Source organism: Schistocerca gregaria, chromosome 7 (genome assembly GCF_023897955.1).
Source record: "Schistocerca gregaria isolate iqSchGreg1 chromosome 7, iqSchGreg1.2, whole genome shotgun sequence".
In the NCBI taxonomy this organism is placed as follows: Eukaryota; Metazoa; Arthropoda; class Insecta; order Orthoptera; family Acrididae; genus Schistocerca; species Schistocerca gregaria.
Genome location: NC_064926.1, coordinates 318071993 through 318083161, shown reverse-complemented (window position 1 = coordinate 318083161; position 11169 = coordinate 318071993).

Below are 11169 nucleotides of genomic sequence, written 5' to 3'. Positions count from 1 at the left end.
TCGGCGTTTTTTTTTTCGATTCACCTTGTCATCACTGACTACTCCTGTCATATCATTTTCTGCTGCTATACTCACCTGACCAGAAATATTTGTCTTCTTTCCGTTGCACTTCACTGGCTCCCATTATATCTACACTGAGCCTTATCGTTTCCTTTTTCAGATTTTAGCTTCCTTATCACGTTCAAACTCCTTACATTCCCCGCCCTGACACGTAGAAGGATATTCTTTTGTTGGCTGTTCAATCTTCATCCCATGATCATCTCCTCCTTGGCAGTCCCCTCCCAGAGATCCGAATGTGGGAATATTTCGGACTATTTTGCCAATGAAGAGATCTTCATGAGACTTTTCAATTACACTCCACATGTTCTGTAGATACACATTATGTGTCTTTAACGTATTGGTTTCCATTTCCTTCTGCGTCCTCATGCCGTTGATCATTGCTGAGTGTTCTGTCTTTAGAGGCAGTTTCCCTCTCCAAAGTTAAAAGTCCCCTGATCCTTTGTCCACTCCTCACCGCTCTTTGACAGGGCCATTGGCAGAACCAGGGTCACTTCTTATACTGGAAAACTCCGGTCACCATTACTAGTGATGTGCTTTCAAAATCTAAGCACTGCCGGATTTCGAAACTGGGACCAAAGTAATTGCAGTTGCCGGCCAGTGTGGCCGAGCAGTTCTAGGCGCTTCAGTCTGGAACCGAGCGAGCACTTCGGTCACAGGTCGAATCCTGCCTCGGGCATGGATGTGTGTGATGTCCTTAGGTTAGTTAGGTTTAAGTCGTTCTAAGTTCTAGGGGACTGATGACCTCAGATGTTAAGTCCCATAGTGCTCAGAGCCATTCGTAATTGCACTTAACGATGTTCCGAGTGTAAGCTGATTCAGGAAAGACGAAGTAGCCTATTAAGTTGCCATTCACAGATAGAACCACACACATACATTTTCAAACCACAGTCTAGAAAAGATTTTATGGTGTTAACAAAGGCATAAATTACAATGTATTTCCATAATTGTAACGAGTTGAACGTACATGAAGCATTATAATTTTTTTCATGTGTACAAACATTGAATTTTTTATTGAATTTTAAGTAGATGAGGCACCACATCTTTAAAGTTAAAGAGGTAGCAGGCTAGGGAAACTCAGTACACTAACTGATAGACTAGTATGATATATTTAGCTAAGTTGGAGTAAACAATGCCGTTTCAGAAGTGTTCCAGACATAGCTCCCACTGATACAATTAATACTACGCGATAAGCTGTCGGCTACATTTGTACATGGTAGTACTTTTGAGTGGAACATAGATATGTTGCAGAAGGAAGTTTGTGGTCAATTGAGGGAATTAGTGGCACCAGATACAACGATGAGACAATGGGGTAAACAGTTTGCTAGGTTACCTCATTCCTCTGTTAGGGATCTGGAAAGAGTGAGAATTTTCCATGGATTCTATTCGAGAAACTGTACAGTTATTGTACTATTTGATGCTATTAAATAAGTGGAAGTGGTTACACATTACCGATATAAACAGGCTGTGGAGGAACTGTTTGGAGAATGTATGATTGGATGAGAAGAGCAGCCAGGCCATTGTGTCTTTCACATGTTAAGGTAGAGGTTTCTACAAGCAGAAGTTCTGAATACAGAACTACTGATTATTAAGTATCATGCGATTAGTCCAGTAGAGTTATTGAGTAACATGTTTGCTCAGCCTACTCAAACGTTCCAAGATCTTGAAGAATTAGCGTTCATCAAGGGCAGTGAGTAGGAGAAGAGGATGCTAGTGGTAGCAGAGGAAATGAATGGCAAGTGATTTCTTCTTTGCTGCTCAATGTTGCCACGTCAATGGGCCAACATTATAGCTGTGACAGTTGTTTATTCTGTGTCTCAGTGGCAGACACGTATCTTATTTCTTCTTGTTTTTATTGTGTGTAACGTGGATCGTAGCGTAGTGGTACTCCACTTGTTACAGCATGTCCTTGTGCACTGGGGATGTGGACCAGTTTCTTGGTAGGAAGTATGTGCCGTGAATCAGCAGTTCACGATGTGATTGTATTCGTGCCTTGGCTAGTATGCTCCACTGCAGCCCAAGTGTTCCTGCTGCCTCTGGAGGCACACAGGTCTGCTACTTTGTAAATGCAGTGCCACCACGAGGTGAGGTGTAGCCGTGTGAGGCAGTCGAGACCAGTCTGGCAACTCGAAACGTAATGATAAATCAGCATGAGCCACTGCTGGGGCACCAAGCACCTCAGCAGAACTGGGCCTGGCATGACATATCAGCTGAGCTTGTTATGTTTTGGTGTTATTGGCACAAGGGTTAGCCACTGTCATCAAGTAAGGAAGGAGCAGTGGAGGTGGTGTGTGGTGTTTGGACTTAAGCAGCAACATCGACGCCGAGTCAGTGCCTGGGGGCTGTGGACAGCAGTGGACTAGTCCATGCATGGCATGGCAGCTGTGCATGTTTATTATTGGCGTGGCTCGACGAGAAAGTTGGTGGTGACGGTGCAGTTCGATCTGGTTCAAGGATGGATCAACTAATGTTGTCATCAGGTACGTTAAGTCTAGGTAGTGGAAAGTATCTAGATGGCCAGCTCACATTCAAGTCTACAAGCACCTTGATGAGAAAGATCAACTTGTTGGATGTCTGAAGCTAGAAGTGTGCAGCTTCGCGGAAAGACAGTCCTGGTAGACTCCAGTCACGGCTAGCGGTGGCGTGACTCTCAACATGGGCATAGTTCCAATCTGGAAGAGTGGACACTGCTTGCATTCTTGGAACCAAGGAAAGTACAGCGGCAGGGAGTCCAGTGTAGCTAATGCTGCTGCGTTTCTGGCTAGTACAGTTAGAGGAAAATGTATAAGGTGTGATCAGTACTAGTTTGTAGTGCACACAACTGTGTTTGGGCTATCCAAATGAAGGCATCAAGTGATCACGTTTGTTAATGCATAATGAGGCCCCTGTTGGGCCTCGTAAATTCAAAAATGAATTTTTCTATTCGTTATATTGTGTTTAGTTTAAGTTCCGTCTTTCATTGTTGATGGCATTTATTGTTTTATTATCCTAATCTGTTGTATACAGCAGAGTATAATTGGGGTTGTATTCCAACTGGTTTTATGCAGACCCGTCACAAATGTTTCTCCTGTGCCCCAGCCTCTTCATCTCAGAGTAACTCTTTTAACCTACGTCCTCACTTATTTGCTGGACGCATTCCAGTCTCTGTCTTCCTCTACAGTTTTTGCTCTCTGCAGCTTTCTCTAGTACCATGAAAGTCATTCTCTGATATCTTAACAAATGTCCTATCATCCTACCCCGTCTCCTTGTCAGTGTTTTCCACATATTCCTTTCCTCTCCGATTGTGCACGGAACCTCCTCATTCCTTACCTTATCAGTCCACCCAGTTTTCAGAAATCGTCTGTAGCACCGCATCTCAAATTCTCTTGTCTTCTGATTTTCCCACAGTCCAGGTTTCATTGCGGTACAATGCTGTGCACCTTCTTCAGAATTTGTTTCCTCAAATTAAAGTCTGTGTTTGATACTAGTAGACTTCTCTCGGTCATGAATGCCGTTTTTGTCAGTGCTAATCTGCTTTTAATGTTCTCCTTGCTCCGTCGTCATTGGTTATTTTGTTGCCTAGGTAGCAGAATTCCTGAACTTCATCTACTTTGTGACGATCAATCCTAATGTTAAGTTTCTCGCTGTTCTCATTTCTGCTATTTCTCATTACTTTCGTTTTTTTTCGAATTACTCTCAATCCGTATTCTGTACTCGTTAGACTGTTCATTACATTCAGCAGATCCTGTAATTCCTCTTCACTTTCATTCAGGATGGCAATGTCATCAGTGAATGTTACCATTGATATCCTTTCACCCTGAAATTTAATTCCACTCTTGAACCTTTCTCTTATTTCCATCCCTGCTTCTTCGCTGTACAGATTGAACAGTAGGGTCGACAACCACATCCTTCGTTCTTGGTCGTCCACTCTTATTATTCCCTCTGGCTCTTGTACATATTGAATATTACACATCTCTCCCTATAGCTTGGCCTTGTTATTCTCAGAATTTCGAACATCTTGCACCATTTAACATTGTCCAATTCTTTTTCCAGTTCGACAAATCCTATGAGCGTGTCTCGATTTTTCTTTAGTCTTGCTTCCATTATCAACCGCAACGTCAGAATTGCCTCTCTGGTGCCTTTACCTTTCCTTAAGCGAAACTGATCGTCATCTAACACATCCTCAATTTTCATTTCCATTATTCTGTATATTAGTCTTCTCAACAAATTGGATGCATGAGCTGTTAAGCTGTTTGTACGATGACTGTCGCACTTGTCTGCTCTTGCAGTCTTCGGATTTGTACTGATGATATTTTTTTTGAAAGCCTGATGGTATGTCGCCAGACTCATACATTCTGCAAAACCAAGATGATTTTTTTGTTTTGCTGCCATTTCCAAAACGATTTTAGAATTGCTGATGGAATGTTATCTATCCCTTCTGATTACTTCGTCTTAAGTCCTCCATAGGTATCTTAAAATATAATCCTAATATCGGATCCCCTATATTTCCTAACTCGTCTCCTGTTTCTTCTTGTCACATCAGGCAAACGTTCTCTCCTACTCTTTGCACTTATCTGCTCTCTCCTTTGTGTTTAACAGTGGAATTCCCCTTGGACACTTAACGTTACCATCCTTGATTTTAATTTCACCGAAGATTCTTTTGATTTTGATATATGCTCAGTCAGTCCTTCCGACAATCGATTCTTTTTTTATTTCTTCACAACCTTCATACACTGATTCTGTCTTGGCTTCCCTGCACTTCATATTTATTTTATTCATCAGCGACTTGTATTGTTGGCTTCAGAGGCTCCCCGTAGCGACACCGTTCGTTTGTTCATAGAAGTCTTCGTTACCTTTGAAATACGTGGTTGTGTGGCAATATTTAAACAGTTCTGCAATAGCGCGAGGAAAAATCTGATTCAGCTTTTGCAACAGTTCATTGAGTGGAACCATAGTGAATAGCGACACCACATCAAAACTAAATAATATGTGTGGTGTTGCATTGTGGTTACCTGTACTGCGTAGATTAAGTTCGGTGATGGTGCTTCTGCATGGTGTAATATTGCTGTTGCAGATAACATTGAAAGTCCAATATGCGCAGAGTGGCTTCGGTAATCGAGTACTGAATAAATTGAGTCACGCACAAAGCGTACTGCGGTGTTTGGTTCCTGTCCCAGTACCTCGCAATACTATAATTGATGCACACTTACACAAAATAACAACTAAAATTAAATATGCGTAGTTATACAGGATGACCTCAGAACTCAATCGACTAACATTCAGATGCTGTTCAGTGGTACCTTCTGAGTATTTTGATACAAGGGGCCCACAGTCTCTGGCGGCTTGTTACAGCGTAATGCTGTAGTTACGGATTATCCAGTTTGATACCCCAGCGACACTTCTTTCTGGGTAATACTTACACAATACAACAAAGGCCTGCAGTCTGTTCCTATGTTCAATCCACAGTCATTCAGAAGTAGCGTTACTAGGATCCACATGTAGCAGTAGTGGTAGATTCATAACAAAATACAATTAACCAATAATTCATTCACATAATTAACTCAATACAGTTGGCAGAAGCAGGATAATCAGGCACTAACCAGCGTGGAATTCAGCAAGTTTTTCACCCTTAGATCTACAGCGAACAGCATCAAGGATGCGATAAAACTTCTGAAGGAGACGTTCTCTTGTGATTTCTTTAATGATTTTCGATCTGCTTAGTATTCACTTTTTCACAGAAGTGGTAAAAATCTTGTCTCCGGTGAGATTATGATCGGAAAATGACGCACTCTTCCACTTTATCTCACTAGGGGTAAGATAGATACTGCCTACAGGAAATTTAAAGAGATCTTTGGAGAAAAGAGAACCACTTGTATGAATATCAAGAGCTTTGATGGAAACCCAGTTCTAAGCGAAGAAGGGAAAGCAGAAAGGTGGAAGTAGTATATAGAGGGTCAATACAAGGGCGATGTACTTGAGGACAATATTACGGAAATGGAAGAGGATGTAGATGAAGATGAAATGGGAGATATGATAATGCGTGAACAGTCTGATAGAGCACTGAAAGACCTGAGTCGAAACAAGGCCCCCGGAGTAGACAACATTCCATTGGAACTACTGACGGCCTTGAGAGAGCGAGTCCTGACAAACCTCTACCATCTGGTGAGCAAGATGTATGAAACGGGCGAAATACCCTCAGACTTCAAAAAGAATATAATAATTCCAATCCCAAAGAAAGCAGGTGTTGACATATGTGAAAATTACCGAACAATCAGTTTAATAAGCCACAGCTGCAAAATTCTAACACGAATTTTTTACAGACGAATGGAAAAACTACTAGAAGCCGACCTCGGGGAAGATCAGTTTGGATTCCGTAGAAATACTGGAACACGTGAGGCAATACTGACACTACGACTTATCTTAGAAGAAAGATTAAGGAAAGGCAAACCCACGTTACTAGCATTTGTAGACTTAGAGAAAGCTTTTGACAATGTTGACTGGAATACTCTCTTTCAAATTCTAAAGGTGGCAGGGGTAAAATACAGGGAGCGAAAGGCTATTTACAGTTTGTACAGAAACCAAACGGCAGTTATAAGAGTCGAGGGACATGAAAGGGAAGCAGTGGTTGGGAAGGGAGTAAGGCAGGGTTGTAGCCTCTCCCCGATGTTACTCAATCTGTATATTGAGCAAGCAGTAAAGGAAACAAAATAGAAATGTGGAGTAGGTATTAAAATCCATGGAGAAGAAATAAAAACTTTGAGGTTCGCCGATGACATTGTAATTCTGTCAGAGACAGCAAAGGACTTGGAAGAGCAGTTGAACGGAATGGACAGTGTCTTGAAAGGAGGATATAAGATGAACATCAACAAAAGCAAAACGAGGATAATGGAATGTAGTCAAATAAAGTCGGGTGATGCTGAGGGAATAAGATTAAGAAACGAGACACTTAAAGTAGTAAAGTAGTTTTGCTATTTGGGGAGCAAAATAACTGACGATGGTCGAAGTAGAGAGGATATAAAATGTAGACTGGCAATGGCAAGGAAAGCGTTTCTGAAGAAGAGAAATTTGTGAACATCGAGCATAGATTTAAGTGTCAGGAAGTCTTTTCTGAAAGTATTTGTATGGAGTGTAGCCATGTATGGAAGTGAAACATGGACGACAAATAGTTTGGACAAGAAGAGAATAGAAGCTTTCGAAATGTGGTGCTACAGAAGAATGCTGAAGATTAGATGGGTAGATCACATAAATAATGAGAAGGTATTGAATAGGATTGGGGAGAAGAGAAGTTTGTGGCACAACTTGACCAGAAGAAGGGATCGGTTGGTAGGACATGTTCTGAGGCATCAAGGGATCACCAATTTAATATTGGAGGGTAGCGTGGAGGGTAAAAATCGTAGAGGGAGACCAATAGATGAATACACTAAGCAGATTCAGAAGGATGTAGGTTGCAGTAGCTACTGGGAGATGAAGAAGCTTGCGCAGGACAGAGTAGCATGAGAGCTGCATCAAACCAGTCTCAGGACTGAAGACCACAACAACAACAACATTGGGGAACTGTTTAAAAATTGCCACACAACCACGTATTTCAAAGTTAACGAAGATTTCTATGAACAGACGGACGCTCTCGCTACGGAAAGCCCCTTAGGCCCCGTTATAGCCAACAATACAAGTCGCTAATGAATAAAATAAATACGAAGTGCAGGGGAGCTAAGACAAGATCATTGTATGAAGATTGCGAAGAAATCGAAAAAGAATCGCTTGTCGGAAGTACTGACTGAGTATATAGAAAAATCAAAACAATCTTCGGTGATATGAAAATCAAGGGTGGTAACATTAAGAGTTCAAAGGGAATTCCACTGTTAAATTTCAAAGGAGAGAGCGGATAAGCGCAAAGAGTACACTGAAGGCCCCTGTGAGGAGGAAGATTTGTCTTATATGATAGAAGAAGAAACAGAAGTCGATTTAGAAAAGATAGGGGGATCCAATATTAGGATTATATTTTAAGATAGCTTTGGAGGATTTAAGACGAAATAAGCAGAAGGGATAGATAACATTCCATCAGCAATTCTAAAATCGTTTTGGAAATGGCAACAAAACAAAATATTCATCTTGGTTTTGCAGAATGTTTGAGTCTGGGGACATACCATCTGGCTTTCAAAAAAAAAAATATCATCAATACAAATCCGAAGACTTCAAGAGCAGGCAAGTACGACAGTTATCGTACAATCAGCTTAACAGCTCATGCATCCAATTTGTTGAGAAGACTAATATACAGAACAATGGAAAGGAAAATTGAGCATGCGTTATATGACGATCAGTTTGGCTTAAGGAAAGGTAAAGGCCCCAGAGAGGCAATTCTGACGTTGTGGTTGATAATGGAAGCAAGACTAAAGAAAAATCAAGACATGTTCTTAGGATTTGTCGGCCTGGAAAAAGCGTTCGACAATGTAAAATGGTGCAAGATGTTCGAAATTTCTGAGAAAAACAGGGGCAAGCTATAGGGAAAGACGTGTAACATACAATATGTCCAACAGCCTGAGGGAATAATAAGAGTGGACGACCAAGAACGAAGTGCTCGGATTAAAAAGGGTGTAAGATATGGATGTGGTTTTCGACCCTACTGTTCAATCTGTACATCGAAGAAGCAGTGATGGAAATAAAAGAAGGGTTCTGGGGTGGAATTAAAATTCAGGGTGAACGGATACCAACGGTACGATTCGCTGATGACATTGCTATCCTGAGTGAAAGTGAAGAGGAATTACAGGATCTGCTGAATGGAATGAACAGTTTAATGAGTACAGAATACGAATTCAGAGTAAACCGAAGAAAGACGAAAGTAATAAGAAGTAGCAGAAATGAGAACAGCGAGAAACTTAACATCAGGATTGATGGTCACGAAGTAGATGAAGTTCAGTAATTCTACTACCTAGGCAACAGAACAACCAATGACGGACGGAGCATGGAGAACATTAAAAGCAGAATAGAACTGACAAAAAGGGAATTCATGGCCAAGAGAAGTGTACTAGCATCAAACACAGACCTTAATTTCAGGGAGAAATTTCTGAGAAGATGAGCAGCATCCTATCGTAATGAAACCTGGAAGTATTTCACAGTCTGCTATATGCCGTAGGGTTCACGCGTGAGCATGTACCTTATCAAGATAGCTAAATGCGATATCTGTGATATAGCTGAAGGCCGGCTTCAATATAAATTAAAATCTCCCACTATAATTGTATGTGTTGCGAAACCAGTGAAAAGTTTGGATAGCTGTACTTTAAAGAATTCTGTTCTCTCGCACCGTGCCCTCGAGCCCGATGGGACATAAATACTTAGAGTTTGTATTTAAGCCAATCTGTAGGTGTGCACGGTGTTCCTTGCCTGAACAAGACCAATTCTGTGGTGTCTGCAACGTCAGGAGAGCACAGTTCCTGCAAAAATTCGACAGTGAGATCTGTTTTCCAAATTTCACGTTCTTAGGTAGTAGAAGATATGCTGCATACTAACTAAACGATTTCTTCGTTTATTCATGATTGTCACCTAAGCAGAGACGTATTCAGTCCAGGTAATGTTTGGAACAAAACGCAAGTTCAGGGGTGCAATTTTACTTTCTGGTTATGGGGCAGCTAGCGAGTGCATTCGTCCTCGTATTACTTTTAACTGACATAGAAAGATATCCAGTTTTTACTTAATTTCCCAATTTTTTGTTGTTTTCTTGCTTCTTATTTGTAAATAACACCTTCTTATGAAGCCAGGACTCGTTTAGCTCTCAACAGTTTAAATGGTTCAAATGGCTCTGAGTACTATGCGACTTAAATTCTGAGGTCATCAGTCGCCTAGAACTTAGAACTAATTAAACCTAACTAACCTAAGGACCTCACACACATCCATGCCCGTGGCGGGATTCGAACCTGCGACCGTAGCGGTCACTCGGTTCCAGACTGTACCGCCTAGAACCGCACGGCCACTCCGGCCGGCGCTCTCAACAGTCTCTGAAGCGTATCCGGTTGAGATTAAGACGTAACTTTCCACAGATTGTCTGATGATATCTCTTTAAGTACTTACGTAATCACACACTTCAGAGTTCCCATGGTTATCGGAAATTTATCATAGTTGGTAATGCAGCGGGAATCATATTTACATCAAGAAAGGACGTTTCTTTCGTCGTTTGCTGAAATTCTCCTGGCTGTGACTGCAGCTGCAATTGGAACGAAGTTTGTTGTTTCATATCTGACGCCATGTCATAGTAAACAGTGATCTCTGTTGTTATAATAAATCACGAATCACCGTCTTGACCACTCATTTTACTACGGAGTACCGGCTTCCACCTGCGCTGCAGACCATCTTCAGGTATAAATCGAAATTTGAATTATACATTAATACCTTAAGCTGCTGACGGGCGTTGAAATATATCAACGGAGACAGGTGAAAATATGTGCCCCGACCGGAACTCGAACCCGGGATCTCCTGCTTACATGGCAGACGCTCTATCCACCTTTTTTTTTTTTTTGTTAATCTCATTTTGTTCTATATTGTTCGTTCAATTTGTTCGGGGCGGACGTCCGATGACACCCGTTGTGGTTCATCGTTGATCTGTTCACTCAGTTTTTTTTATTACAGAGGATAGCTAATGCTCTGACAGAACACGCTGAGCTACCGTGCCGGAATGAACAAAGGTTAGTCCGACTGCAGGGACTATCTCGCGCACGCCTCCCGCGAGACCCACATTCTTACCCTACATGTCCACACACTACATTCGTAGTGTCTCTATCCAACACACTCATTACTCGTGGAAGACATTCTTACCAAGTCCCGTAAGAGTTCGGGTGATATGTGTGCATCTGCACAGAAGAAGAAGGTCATGGCCGGTATTGCCAGAACTATATAAATATATGGATATGGTGTCTGTTCTTTCGGTTATGTCCGAAAGAACAGACACCATATCCATATATCTTAAGGTCTAGTTGGAACAGGAAAAAGAGACAACAACAATAAAAATTTCAAAAGGGTGACCCACAAATATTACCATCAGGGACTGCATAACAACAGTATTCTATGAGAACCCGAAAACACCTGGCATCACATGCTATACCGTCGCAGAATCGTCAGAGCTTCTGGTTTAGACCTTCCACTCTG